Source organism: Mandrillus leucophaeus, unplaced genomic scaffold (genome assembly GCF_000951045.1).
Source record: "Mandrillus leucophaeus isolate KB7577 unplaced genomic scaffold, Mleu.le_1.0 Scaffold397, whole genome shotgun sequence".
Classification (NCBI taxonomy): Eukaryota; Metazoa; Chordata; class Mammalia; order Primates; family Cercopithecidae; genus Mandrillus; species Mandrillus leucophaeus.
The window spans coordinates 2,898,574-2,913,602 of record NW_012104220.1 but is presented as its reverse complement, the minus strand read 5'-3'; the positions used below and the strand labels follow the sequence as shown (position 1 = coordinate 2,913,602).

At 41.1% G+C, this 15,029-nt stretch overlaps 1 protein-coding gene and 1 pseudogene across 2 annotated transcripts in view; one reads left to right on the top strand and one right to left on the bottom strand.

Annotated features, from left to right (window-relative positions):
* Positions 1–9,983, bottom strand: part of ARHGAP29 (Rho GTPase activating protein 29) — a 95,868-nt gene extending 85,885 nt beyond the window's left edge. Inside the window, exon 1 of one of the 2 annotated variants that reach the window (XM_011991507.1) lies at positions 9,662–9,983. The gene's annotated coding sequence lies outside the window, so the exon portion shown is untranslated. The remainder of the gene's footprint in view (positions 1–9,661) is intronic. The other variant, XM_011991508.1, reaches the window with a different exon arrangement.
* A 2,588-nt stretch (positions 9,984–12,571) lies between these two features.
* LOC105547804 overlaps positions 12,572–15,029 on the top strand; it is a 52,547-nt pseudogene continuing 50,089 nt past the window's right edge.

Sequence of the window (15,029 nt, the reverse complement as noted above, 5' to 3'; positions counted from 1 at the left end):
CAGAACGCGGCCGTCAGCTGCGCCCGGTCGCTCGCAGTCCCAGTGTGACGGGCTGCGTCGCCCGCCCTTTTGGCTTGCAGGGGGCAGGGAGAGCGACTCAGAGAAAAGTCACCTGAGGACTAGATGCGGCTAATGGCCAGATGAGCAGCTACATTTCTTATGAGGCACTTCTGTGGATCGCTGTTTTCCTCCCTCTTCCAGGGGTTAGGGCCTGGGGAAGGGCGCCACACGTCTGAATGAAGAATGAACTACCTCAAAACCAGCCATCTACTATGCCCCTTTGCCCTCTATGGAGGGTAGGCCTATCTTTTTTTTTTTTTTTTTTTTTTTTTTGGAGACAGAGTCTCGCTCTATCTCCCAGACTGTAGTCCAATGGCGTGATTTAGGCTCACTGCAACCTCCGCCTCCCGGGCTCAACTGATTGTCTCACCTCAGCCACCTGAGTAGCTGGGATTACAGGTGCCCCGTACCACGCCCAGCTAATTTTTGTATTTTTAGTAGAGGCGGGGTTTTGCTATGTTGGCCAGGCTGGTCTCGAACTCCTGACCTCAGGTGATCCACCCGCCTCAGACTCCCAAAGTGCTGGGATTACAGGCGTGAGCCACTGTGCCCGGTCCTTTCTTTCTTAGCTGCACTCTCAAACTCACTTCATAATGAGAAAAAAAGAAAAAAGTCTGAGAAAGATGAAATAATTATAGCAAGCAGGGCTAGAAAGCACACGGCCCCCATATCACACCACTCGCTGGAACAAGCGATGGCACTTATCTCAGTGCTGGAACATTCAGAAAGAAAGAAATAGAGAAACAGAGGAAAAAACACAGAGAGGGAGAATGTGGGTAGTGCTGGGGTCTGACAGAAAAATGACCACACAGAGGAGAAACAGAAAAAGACACAGGAGAATGTGCTGAGGAGAAGTGGAAAGAAAATGAGGTGCAGACACAGGAAAAGGGAGGAAACCGAGGAAGGCAGAAACAAGTGAAGGCAAAAAGAGAAAATAAGGAAGAAAAATAAAAGGAAAGACTACCCACTTAACAAACAGAAAAGGAAGTGAGCATGACAGAACCAAAAGTAGGGTAGTGGGGCAAGAGAAAAACTCATTGACAAAGAAAGAGAAGAGGGACCCCTTAAGTATACGTATCTCTGAACCCTTACAGGAAAAACAATGCCAAGAAAATACAACAAATTTGGCTCCTCGGGTGCTACTTAAAAAAGATAAATAAGAAAACTCAGCTCCTTGGTTACTTTGGCACCATACTGGATTTTTTGGACTCAACTTACACAGATTTTCCCCTCAAACCCCCAAAATAATAGTCCAAGGTCCTGCCACAAATACTCAGCAAACTTCAAAAACCAAAATTCCTTCTAATCGTGCTGAAAAAGAAAAATGCACCAAAGACTCTCACCATGGAAACCAATGATGCCTGAACTGAAGCAAACTAATAAGAAGAGACAAAGGAGTCCCCAGGCCAAGAGGAGGCTGAACAGTGCAACTACGATTCAATCATAAGTAAGGTTTTTGGAAGGAAATTTTTGAGGAAGTCCCTCAACCTCAAACACCCTCTTAAGTCTACTTTAAAACATATTATTTTGCATTTATACACCATTTCCCTTAATAAGGGATTAATTGGAACTGGATTAATAAAGAGGATTGTGTTGCTGATTAAAATGGAACTGGAAGCATCACTGACAAAATCATGAACAAGTTCCTGATGGAGAGAAAGAGTGTATGGATGGAGGTGGGGGTGTGGCAAAGAGAAAGGCGCTCACAAGGAGGGAGAGAAAATCAGGGAAAGAGAAACAAAGGGAGGTGTAAGAAGGAAAGAGAGACAACTATAAAGGAGAAAGAAAGACAAGAGGGAAAGAAGAAATATGTAGAGACAAGGGGAAGCAGAAAAAGAAAATGAGATGGAGAGAGATAAGGAAGATAAAAGAGACAAACAGAGGTGACAGAGACTACCCACTGATAGAGAAAGGAAAGAGGGCCACTTCTCACATGCAAACAGTTCTGGTGGAAATGAAGCCAATTAGGCTCTGAGGTTGTTACCTTAAAAATATAAATATAAGAATCCAAGGCTCCTTGATTACCTGCTTCCACAATTATTTTTCAGACTTAATTTAAAAATTTTTTTCCATTAGGCCTCAAACCTAACAGTACTAATATGACAAGCAGTACTGAAGACACCTAAAAAACAAACACTCCTTCAAACCCCACCAGAGAATGATGCACCATGGACACTCATCCACTGATGACTCAAAATTGAAGGACATCAATGGGGGATGAAGAAAGAATTCTGAAGGCCAAGGAGAGTGGGGTTGGCCAACTCTCAGGGAGCTCAAGGAAGTAAAGTCTGCCCCTCATATCTGCTCTGGGTTATTCTTAACACCCCCCAAACCAGAACTACCTCTAAACCATCCCAAAACAGCCAACTACTGTGCATAGGACCTGACACAGTCACAATAGCTGGCTGTTCGGGAATCAAGGAATGTTACTTAGATGGTTAAATAAACTATAAGTAAGGTTGCCTAAGGGAAATTTTGAGAAGTCTCTCAATCTCAATCCTCCTCTTAAACCTTTAAAAAAATACATTATCTGCCATCCTTCATCCAGAGGATGATGACATTGGGGAATATTTGCAAAAATGGTAGTTCACTTTTAATTTAAAAGGGTTATTGTATTAATCTCCCATGACTTGAATTTGTTTGAAGTAATTTATCACACAAATACACTTTAAATATGAAAAGCACATTAATGGATGCAATAATACCTTTCTGCAAGTCCAAAATTCTTAGCTTATGATAAAATTGTAGTGTTCAGAAAAAAAGAGTAAAACCATCAGTGTATCTACCATAGCAGTCCAATATCTTAAGTTTTTCAACAAGTTGCAGAAAAACATTTCTGGAAGCAACATATAATTTTTTAAATACTTGTGTTTTTACCATTTATATTATTATTGCCTCTAGTAATTTTTCCTTCTCAAACAGAAATTCACATCCTCTATGATGCTGTTCAAGTCAGCCATTCAGTGCAGCCTTAACTTTTATATTCCCCACGTCTTCCTCATGTGTTCTCTTCAAAATGTCTGTGGTACCAGACTGAATGGATTAGTATTCTTCTATCCACAGTGGTGACATTATCAGCATTGTTAATTTTGCTTCATCTTCCTGAAGACAATTCTGTAGTTTAGGTAGCCTACTTTTCATAGCAGAACATGGGTCTAAAAACATTTGACAGTCTCTGGAGACATTTTTGGTTGTCATAACTGGGGAGGGGGATTCTACTGACATCTAGTGGGTAGAGGCCAGGGATGCTGCTAAACTTCCCATATGCATAGGACTGCCCTCACCCCCAACAAATAATTATCCAGCCCAAAAGGTCAATGGTGCCAAGGTGAAACACCCTGTTCTATATCCAACTACCACTTTTTAAAAAGCTGTAAGATCTAGGAACATGTTAACTTATGCCATAGTGTATACCCAGAAAAATCTGGACTGTGGGCCATTTTATAGGATAAACATGATTTCTTCAACAAATAAACTGCAGGAAAAATGATGGAAAGAAAAATCTCTAGATTAAAATATCCTTAAAAGATATATCAAATGCGGCCAGGCACGGTGGCTCACGCCTGTAATCCCAGCACTTGGGAGGCCGAGGCGGGCTGATCACCAGAGGTTAGGAGTTCGAGACCAGCCTGGCTAATATGGTGAAACCCCATTTCTACTAAAAATACAAAAAATTAGCCAGGCCTGGTGGTGTGCACCTGTAATCCTAGCTATTCAAGAGGCTAAGGCAGTAGAATGTCTTGAACCCGGGAGGTGGAGGTTGCAGTGAGCCAAGATCATACCACTGTACTTCAGCCTGGGCAACAGGAACAAAACTCCGTTTCAAAATAATAATAATAATAATAAAAAGATATTTCAAATGGAAGAATAAATACAAACAGACATACTCTTCCACTGTAGTAAACAACTAGAAAAATAGAGAAAATATGTAGTTTTCAGACACTGAACTACACACAGCACTGGGATCGGGGCCGCCATCTCTGAGAGATGGGATCACAAACAAATGAGGTGAGCCCCACAATTACTCCAACTTTCTGCCTCAAGTCACATTCTTGACCATGGCACTCTTAACAAGTTGAAGAGACAGAGATCTTAGTTCCAGGAGACTGGAGTCACTAGAATCTGTAGGACAGAGTACTAGAGACTATGGATGTAGAAAAAGAGCTCCAAAAATTTGCATAGGGAATTTCTTAATTATCTTGCTGAACACTGAGATGCACATGTATACAGCAAAACACCACAAGGATTGGCAAAGGATTTCCAGAAAGCTATAGATGGACAATTCCCAGGTTTCCCACAGGGCTGGAAGAACTCCAAATTTTCATCAGCCACAGTAGAGAGACCTACTGAACACCCCAGGGGAGATCCCAGGGCAGGCCTCATAGTACATCTAACCTAGCTCTAGTGAAAACTGTACTCTAGCCACACTCCAACAAAGCTTCAGAACAGGAACATTTTATAATTTTTTTACAAAAGTAATAATATGTTGTGGAATTTATAACATATACAGAAGCAAAATGTATGACAATAGCATAAAGGAGGAGGAAATGAAAGTATACAGTAAGGTTCTTACATGATAGGTAAAGTAGTGTAATATTGTTTGAAGGTATACTGTAAGTTAAAAATGTATAATAAAATCTCCAGAGATAAAGTTAATTAAGCCAATAGTGGGCATAAACAGAATTTCAAAAAATCAACAACAACAACAAAAAAAGCAGGACAAGAAAAAGGAAACAAAAAATGGAACAAATAAAACAAACAGCAAAGTAACAGACTTAAATCCAATCATACCAATAATTACATTAAATATAAATAATCTAAACAGCCCAGTAAAAACGCAGCGATTCTCAGAGTAAAAAAGTAAGACCCAACTATATTTTGCCTATTAAAACGCAGACTTGAAATATAAAGACACAGATATATGGAAAGTAAAACAACAGAAAAAGACACACCATGCAAACACTAATCATAAGAAAGCCAGAGTAGCTCTATAATATAGGTATCAAAGAATTTTACCAAGGATAAAAAGCAACATTTCATAATGATAAATGAGTCATCTCATCACAATGACAAGAATCCTGAAGGTATCTGTACCTAAAAATAGAGATGCAGAATATGAGAAAAAAACTGAGAGAAATGTATGGAAAAATATACAAATCCCCAACGACAGTTAAGATTTCAACATTCTTCTCTCAGTAATAGAATAACAGAAAATCATTAAGGATCAGTAAGGACATAGAATACTTGAATAGCACTGCCAATCAACTTGACCTGATAGACATTTACAGAAGATTCCACCAAAAAACAGCAGAATACACATTCATTTCAAATGTATACGGAATATTCACTAAGATAGGCCATATATGGGATGATAAAAAGAAGTCCCAATGAACTTAAGAGGACTGAAATCACACAGTGTATGTCCTCTGATCAAAAAAAAAATTAAATTTAAAACTAGTAACAGAAAGATAACCAGGAAATCCCCAAATATTTGTAAATTATAAAATACAACTTTAAAATAACCAATGGGTCAAATTTCCACAAGGGAAATTTTAATATATTTTGAACTGAATGAAAATGAAAACCCATTTCAAAATGTGGAGATTACACAGTAAAAGTCATGGTTAGATAAATACACAGTTTTAGATGCTTTATTGTAAAAGAGAAATGTCTAAAGTCAGTGATCTAAGCTTCCATTTTAAGAAGCTAGAAAACAAAGAGCAAATTATACCTAAAGTAAGCTGAAGTAAATAATGATAAGAACATAAATCAATGATTTAGAAAACAGAAAATAGAAAAAAATCAATGTAACCAAAAATTGGTTCTTTGAAAAAAATCAATTAAATTCTTAAATATCTAGCTAGACTGATCAAGAAATAGAGAAAACACAAATCACTAATATGAATGGAAGAAAGAACATCAGCACAGACCCTACAGACACAAGGATAAAAGAATACAAGGGAATGTTACAAACAATTTTGCCAGTAAACTTAAAAACTGAGATGAAATGGAAAAATCTTTGAAAGACACAAATTACTAACCCTGACACAAGAAATAGAAAATGTGAATAGCCCTACATGTATTAAATAACTGATTTCATTATTGAAAATTTCCCACAAAGAAAACTACACCTACATGAGCTTCACTTAAAAAATTCACTGAACCAGATAAAATAATCCTATACAAACTCTTGGAAAATAGAGGAGACAAGAACACTTCCCAACTCATTCTATGAGGCCAACATTACCCTGATACCAAAATCAGACAAAGATATTACACACACACACACACACACACACACACAAAAAAAACAAATTTCTTAACATAGTATTAACAAGTCAAATCCAACAATATATAAAAAGGATAATACATAATGCCCAAGAAGGGTCTGTCCAAGGAATGCAAGCTTAGTTTAACATTCACTAGAAAAAAACCATGTGATCATCTCAAAAGATGCAGAAAAAGCATCTGACAAAATTCCATGGCCACTCATGATTAAAACAGTCAACAAAGTAGGAATAGAAGATAATTTCTTCAATCTGATAAAATCTGATAAAAGGCATCTACAAAAAACCTACAGGTTTTCTCCTTAAGATCAGGATTAATATTGTTACTGTGGGTCTTAGCCAGTACAGTAAGACAAGAGAAAGAAATAAAATGCATTCATATTTAAAAAGAAAGAAGTAAAATACTCAGAGACAATATGTTTGTGTACCTTAAAAAAACCTCAAGAAGCCTATAAATTAGCTACTACATCTAATTAATGAATATTATCAAGGTCACAGAATACAAAGTTAACACACTATAATCAATTTTATTTCTATACACTAACAACAAAAAATTGAACAAAAAAAATTCAAAACTTCTGCTCTTTGAGAGACAGTGTTGAAATAAAATGCAAGTCACAAACTGGGAGAAAACATCTGACGAAGGATTTGTAACCAAATATATCAGGAAGTCTTACAATTCCATAAAAATAAAATAACAATCCCATAAAATAATGAGTAATGAAGTGAACATACGCTGCACAAAAGAAGATGCACAACTGGGCAATAAGCACATGAAATACTGTTCAATACCATTAGTATCAGGGAAATGCAAACTTCAACTTCTATGAGATACCACTGACTAGTCGCAAGAAATTTTAATTTCAGCTAGACTGAAATACTAACTGTTGGTGAGGATGTAGGGCAACTGTAACTGTAATACATGCTTCTACACAAGGTATACAATCACTTTGTGAAACAGCCTGGCATTTTCTTACACAGGTAAACATACATTTAACATACAACCCAGTAATTCTCATTTTACATGCATCCAAAAGAAATGAAAACATACATTCACCCCTAAACTTGCACATAAATGCATAGCAATTTTTCATGATAGTCAAAACCAAAACAACCCATCTCCATCCACAGATAAACTGTGGTACAGCCTTATGATGGAATACTATTTAACATAAATATCCATGACATAGCAAAAAATCATAGATGAATCTCACAAGCATTAAGCTAAATGAAAGAAGCCAGGCACACGCACACACTGTATCTCTTTGGCATGATTACATTTACATAAAATTCTAGAGAATATGGACCTAATCTTAAATGACAAAAGAATTTCAGCGGTTGCTTAGGAATGCCTTGGTGGTGTAGGTGTGGGGGAAATTGCAAGAAGCCTTTCATTTCCTCCACTAAATATAAAGCATCCCTCTACTTTCCCATAGGACATTCAACATACTTGGGAAACTCATGATATTATACCTTGGGCCCCATCAGTATTGTCTGTTGCTAACCAAGATGCAAAGGTTCTACAGGACTGTCTACCACAAAATGGGATCAGACTAAATTTTCTTAGTGAATGCTGAATGAGTAAGTGGCACAAGAATGAAAATTCTTTAGGGTAACTTCTGGGCATGAAGTTTGTTCAATGTGGTGCTAACCCCCAGGACCAAGAGCAGTGGCTATAAAATATAAAAGCTCATGTTCCTAGGTCAAGAGCCTTAAAAGGTGAGGAAGTGAAGGTGCTTACAACTGAGGTGGATATTCTATTTTAAGGAGGTGAGGGGAGCAGTAATGACCAACCACTATGCATTCTTGAGCAGCGCTTTTCTACATCTCAGCCAAAGTTCTATTTTTGGGGGGACTGAAACATTTTCTACTCAGGCCTATTCTATTTTCTTCAAGTTCACTCTTAAACTCTTCTCAGAATCATGAGACAAGAACTGTATATACCGTAAAGCTCATGAAGCTTAAGCATCAGGGTTGCTCACCTACACAGTTCCTGTAACAAGGAGGCATTTTGAAATGGCATGTCTGGCAAACTGTGTAAAGAAATCACTACAGAAAGGGACCTAATCTCCAAGACTCCCATAATTTTGTCGTGATTCGCTCATTCTGAATATTCACTTTCATATCTAATTTTGAAGTATTTTTCTTGAAAAAGGAATCTCCTCTCCCAAACTGAATGAGGAGGAAGTGAAGCTAATTCCCAAAGAATAATAAAGAAAAAGGTAAATGTAGAACAAAAAGCTACTTGGAACTTTCATAAAACACCTCCTAACATTCCCCTCCCCCCCAACCCCTCCACCCCTCGCCCAAAAAAGATCCATCTTTAGTAAATAGAGAATGTCAAAGATCCAAAAAACACAATGTGGAACGCCACCCTCGGTCTTTAAAGAGGGGTGGTGGTGGTGAAAAGGTGAAATAAACTCTGGACCTATCAGAGGGGCTGAAAGACAAGGGAGGAACGTCCTTGACTGCTCTGTTTAAACCAAGGGAAGACCTTCCCCGGGAACACCAAGTTTCTATCACAGACCCGGTCCTGGGACACCTAGGGAAACAAACGCACCGGGGTCCGCTCTCCAGGTGGTAGGTGCAATCTCCCAGCTTGTCCCTTCCGATTTTGCAGAGCACACGACTTGCCCTAGAGCCATGGCTGGGAAAAGGTGGAAGGGCAGTAATGAGCGGGGAGCGAGAACGGAAGGAGTAGGGTGGGAGGGAACGACAGAGACGCTCCAGAAGGGGCACACAGTGAGAATGCGCAAAACGGTGTTTTACAACCTTAGATCTCCCTCCCCTAATAGCCAGGGCCTAGGTGAGGTGAAGTGCAATAAGAAAAAGTAAATATGGAACATGAAATGTCTGTTGTTTTACTCGGCCTTTACATATGTCAGACTGAAATTTCAGAAAACGTCACCAAACTTCCAAAAAGGATCCCAAGTGAGAAAGACGGACTTGAAGACCCCGTGAAGGAAACCAATGGGGGAAGGGTAAAGGAGCCCGTGAATTCCGCAGTGAGGCGATGAGGGCGGGTGGCTAGCGGGGCTGAGACACGCTCGGGGGGTCCTGGAAGGGGAGGAAAGTCCACCCGGCCAGCTTCTCCCCAGCTGCCCGCCGGCTGCCCAACACGGAACGCGCGCACCCGGGGTCCGCGGCGTACCAGCAGCGCCCGCCCGCGTCCTCCCGCTCATCCGCGCCTGCCTAGCCGGGCGCGCCCCTAGCCCCGGCCGGACCCTGGACGGCAACTCGTCGGCGCCCGCGCGGACTACAGCCAGGAGCCACGACCGCCGCGGCCGGAGCGAACGCCACCTCCTCACACTCACCACGGCGCTCCATCCCGCGTCCCAGACGCGGACGCCCGCCCCACACCTACGGCCGCCTCCACCGCCGAGGGCTGGAGCTCGCCGCCCCCATCCCTCACGGCCCGCGGACGCCCGGCCAAGCCGCAGCCGCAGCGGCAGCCACAGACACCACCACCACAGCGGCCGCCGCCCCTGCAGCAACCCCCACAGCCGCGCCGGCCGCCCGCCCCGCCCCCTGGAGCCCAGCCCATTGGCCTGGTCTGCGCTCCCGGGGGCGGTGTCTGCGACCGCGGCAGGTGGGGGCGGCTGTAGCTCGCGCGCTGAAGGCAGCGGTCAGCTGTGCCCGGCCTGAAATTGTCCCAGCATCCCGGGCCGCCTAAAGTTACCCTAAAGAATTTTCATTCTTGTACCACTTACTCATTCGGCCGCCCTTTTGACTTGCAGCGGGGCAGGCGGAGCGACTTAGAGGAAAAGTCACCTTTTGTACCCTCCTGCAGGGAGCAGGTTCTCTGTCCTTGTTAAATTAGACATTTCTCAGATGGACACTTTGAACTCCTTCCAGTCAGGACTCAGGTCTTCAACTTGTTTTGTCGGCCGTCTTCCTCCACCCTTCTTCTCCCATTCAAAACAAAAGTACATTTTGTGCTTAACTTTAAAACTTCCCCCACTCTTTTCTGTGTTCAACTGATTGTCACTTTCAGCAAACTAAATAAATTACTCAAAACATCAGCTATTATACAGTCCGCGGCACATGGCAGGTGCTCAGTAGATGCTAGTTGATTGCACGTCCCTAACCACGCCACGTGCTTCTTACCATTAGGTGCTCCTTGAGTCATGGGACTGATCAACACGGTGGGGGAAGGCACAACCAAAATAAAGCATTTATCTAGATGTTGGATTACACATCATATCATGTTTGGAGGAAAACAAAACACTGAATTTATATATAATATATGTTAGTAACACTTACCAACTCTACTAAGAATACCTTTCAAACTGTGCTGACACATAAGCACTCCCTGAATATTAGCTGATTAATGGGTAAAATTATGGAAAGGGAGTTTGGAAAAATCACTTAATGTCATCTTCCCTTTAAATATTTTTCAAAAAGATTACATATCTATCATATTCTTCACCCTTCTTCGTTAGGAGAAATATATTTGAAAACATTCTCAAAGGAAGATGGTAGTTTTTGTTTTTGCTTTGTTTTTAGAGAGAGACAGGGCCTTTCTCTGTGCTCAGGCTGGAGTGCAGTGGCACAGTCATAGCTCACTGAAGCCTGGAACTCCTGGACTGAAGGAATACTCCCACCTCAGCCTCCTGAGTAGCTGGGACTACAGGCTGGTATCACCACACCCAGCTACTTTTATTTTTATGTTTCATGGAGATGGAGTCTTTGCTGTGTTGCCCAGGCGTCTCAAACTCCTGGCCTCAAGGGATCCTCCTGCCTCATCCTCCCAAAGTGCTGAGATTAGAGGTGCGAGCCACCACATCTGGGTCATTTTTATAAGTAAATATGATTATTAACTGAGAAAGAGTGAATGTCAAACCTCTGCTATGTGGGACAAGTGGCTGTGTTTGGCAAAGAAACTAAAAAATAAAGGGCAATATCTCCACCACATCCTCTAACACTGACTCAGCATGTGCCCTGAATCATCCTTATAAGCCAACTAGGTTTTTTACCTTTAAATGTTTCTTCATTAAAGTGGCTTGTGATCATGGTTTTGGAGGATAAGGACTAACAGACACACAAACAAGAAATCAAAGGCATAACTGGATACTGCATTAATGAAGCATATATGACAGATGATGTGGTATTATTTTATAATTACAGTATATATTAACACATATCCACTCTGCTTATTGAAATATTCTTCATTCCTTCCATGATAGAGAATCCTGCGCCTGCTCTGAAGCCGTTCTGTTCTCTTCAGTGAAAATTAGTCATCCGCCAGGCGCAGTGGCTCATGCCTGTAATCCCAGCACTTTGGGAGGCCGAGGTGGGCGGATCACCTGAGGTCGGGAGTTTGAGACCAGCCTGGCCAACTTGGAGAAACCCCATCTCTAGTAAAAATACAAAAAATTAGCCAGGTGTAGTGGCGCTTGCCTGTAGCCCCAGCTCTTGGGAGGCGGAGGCAAGAGAATCGCTTGAACGCGGGAGGTGTAGGCTGTGGTGAGCTGAGATTACGCCATTGCACTCCAGCCTGGGCAACAAGAGTGAAACTCCGTCTCAAAAAAAAAAAAAAAAAAACAGGAAGGAAAGAAAATTAGTCACCCTATTTGACATCATATTGTACATAGGATACTATTCTTGTGGCACTTGTGGTTTTGGTGCCATGGTTTTTGGCAGTGTTTATGCTAATTACATTGAAAGTTCCACACTACCACATTAGTTAGGTCTGTATCTAATCCAGAATGGGTCCCCACTAAGAATTTTCTGGAGGGATGCTGAGGGAATGATCAGTAGGTCCAGAAGTAAAAATTCTTCCAGTGTGATTTTTTTTTTAAATCACAAACTGTGTTAAATTGGTTGTATCTAGTAGAACCAAATATGATGGTCACAAAAACCTCACGTCTAAAGCAAAGTCTATCCCAGATATCCTGTTCCCTGAGGTGAAGGGGCTGATCACAAACGTGCATGTTGCATGTGGCTGGTGGAGGTAGGAGCCCAGCCCCACAGGGGAGCAGAGTGGACAGGTGATCTTCCCTCTGCCACGCTTGAACAGCAGTCTGTATAAGAGGGACCCACATTGTCCATCATGTCTATTGTATTTTTATTGATTCCACAAATATTTACTGAGTACCTCTAATGTGGCCAGACATTGTTCTGAGCACAGGGGATATATCAGGGAATTTTAAATCCACTCTCAGATTCTCCTCAACCATGATGAATAATGCCTGGAAGAGGGGAAGAAATAATGGAAACCTACAATGGTGGCCCCAAGGCAGGCAGTCCTTGGACTCCCTGGACTGCGGCTGTCCTTGACCTCACTGCTGGGGCACGTAAAAAGAACGACTCAGAGCCTGACAGGCCACAGTGAGTACAAAGCCTCTAGATTCCAAGGTGGACAAAACTCACCAAGCAGGTTATTAATCTTGATTCCATGATGGGTGTAATTGAGAAACAAGGCATCAATTCAGACCTCATGCTGGAAATGAATGTGAAAGACATTACCAACATCCAAGAATTCTGTGCTGTCATGAGAACAGGAAACTAAGACTGACAAAAATAAAGAAATATTTGAGTATATAGATAAGGATATCATACTCATGTTATGTCCAGATTAAGTTACTGCATTTCAAATTCCAACTTTTAATGTATTTTAAACTTTCTTATAAGACTTTGATGATATAAACCTGTGTGCTTGAGCCATCACATACCATAACCCTATCTGATGTCTTAGTAACATGTATAAAGTAACTCCCTTAATAATTTATGGTCAGTGCCAAAAATAATATTAGCCTTAAAAATGCAATTATTGATACTACTGTGAATAAAAAGATTACGGTGGTAGTAGTAATAACTAGCCATTTATAGTGTACTCCATGCTAGTAAACTATAAATGGCTAGTTATTGTGCTAATGATACACTTTTAATTATACTTTACATTTCATAAATTATTCAGTCCTCACAATAACCTATGAAGTGCCATTATTATTATTGTTATTATTATCATTGAGATGAAGTCTGGCTCTGTCGCCCAGGCTGGAGTGCAGTGGCGCGATCTTGGCTTACTGCAAGCTCCGCCTCCCGGGTTCACACCATTCTCCTGCCTCAGCCTCCTGAGTAGCTGGGACTACAGGTGCCCGCCACCACGCCCAGTTAATTTAAAGTATTTTTAGTAGAGATGGGGTTTCACTGTATTATCCAGGATGGTCTTGATCTCCTGAGCTCGTGAGCCGCCCACCTCAGCCCCCCAAAGTGCTCGGATTACAGGCATGAGCCACCGTGCCTGGCCTATCATGCCCATTTTATAAATGAAAAGCTGAGACACAGAAGAAGTTCAATAAAGAATTTCTGCTGGACTTTATAAAAATTGACATTAACATGAAGTTAAGTTTGACCATACCTCTCTTAGAAAAAGATATTAGGAAATGACTCCTCTTCTTCTACTTCTGACTCTCTGTCCTTCTTTCTTTTCCCCAGGTACCCCAAAGTCCCTCTTGCCTCAGGACTTTTGACTTTGCTGTTTCCTGTGCCTGGAATTGGCTTTTCCCATACGTCTGTGTGACTTGTTCCTTGCTCCCCTTTCTTTGCTCCCTTCTGGTCTCTCCTCAAATAGTCCAGATTATTGACATCTTCCTTGACTCCTCCATAAAAATAGCACCCACCTTTTTGATACTCCCTGTCTTCCTTACTCTGCTTAACTTCTGCACTTATCCCTCTACTGACTTGATATAGATTTATTCGTTTATTTACAGATTTTTTAAATGTCCCCTTACTAGTATGGGTATATTAAGTTCTATGAAAGAAGGGACTCTGCCTGCTTTGTTCACCGCTGTGTTTCCAGCCCTTGGAAAAGTACTTGGAATTCATCAACAAATGAAAGATTTAAAGAAAATAACAATACATATACCCAAACATTAGAGTTATCTTTTGAAAAGATTAATTTGTTAACTTTTTGAGAGTTTTAATCAGATAAGAGAACCACATTACTTTGTTTGAGAATGATTTTACTTTAGCTGCTTGTAACCAATATACTAACATATGACAAGTTTCATGACTTCAGCAAATATTTATCTGAAAGAGCCGTAAGTAACTCAAGGATCTTACATTATGAAGTCCTACTCATAGCGTGGTTCCCTTTCTTGGATTTCTGGACTCTGCTAGTTTAGAGGCCTTCGTAACTTAAGGAAGAATGCTTCTTCCAAGGAACACAATTTTATCATAGAAGTAAAAGTGAAGCCTCTGGTCATTTGCCTCTGTTACTTTCAACGGGTAAATAAAGGATAGTTGCAGCGTTGGCTGGGGTGTTTGTCAAAGATCACCCTGTGCCGTAGAGGCAGGAGAAGTAGTCCAGGGAGTCCTCAGGCAAACCTCCTGACATTCAGGGGCAGGTTAGTAGACAACCACAGCCTGACCCTGCCCATGCTACCAAGGGTGTACTTACATCAGTAAAAAATGTTGGAATCACGCCAAACAATCAGAACAACCCAATCAGCCAAAGTTTTAGAGTAAGGGAAAGGTAACAAATCCCCATGGCCTTGTAAGTATTCTAATAAAACGTCTCTAATGAAAAAAAAAAAAAAATCTTAAATTATTTCCTTCCTTCTTTAAAGTAGAGGGGTGAACATTTTCTGTGATTGTTTTTTTCTTTCATCGATTCACCAAATGCTGACTAGATAAGAAAACAAATACTGCTCCCCTTAACCTGTGTATTCTATGAAC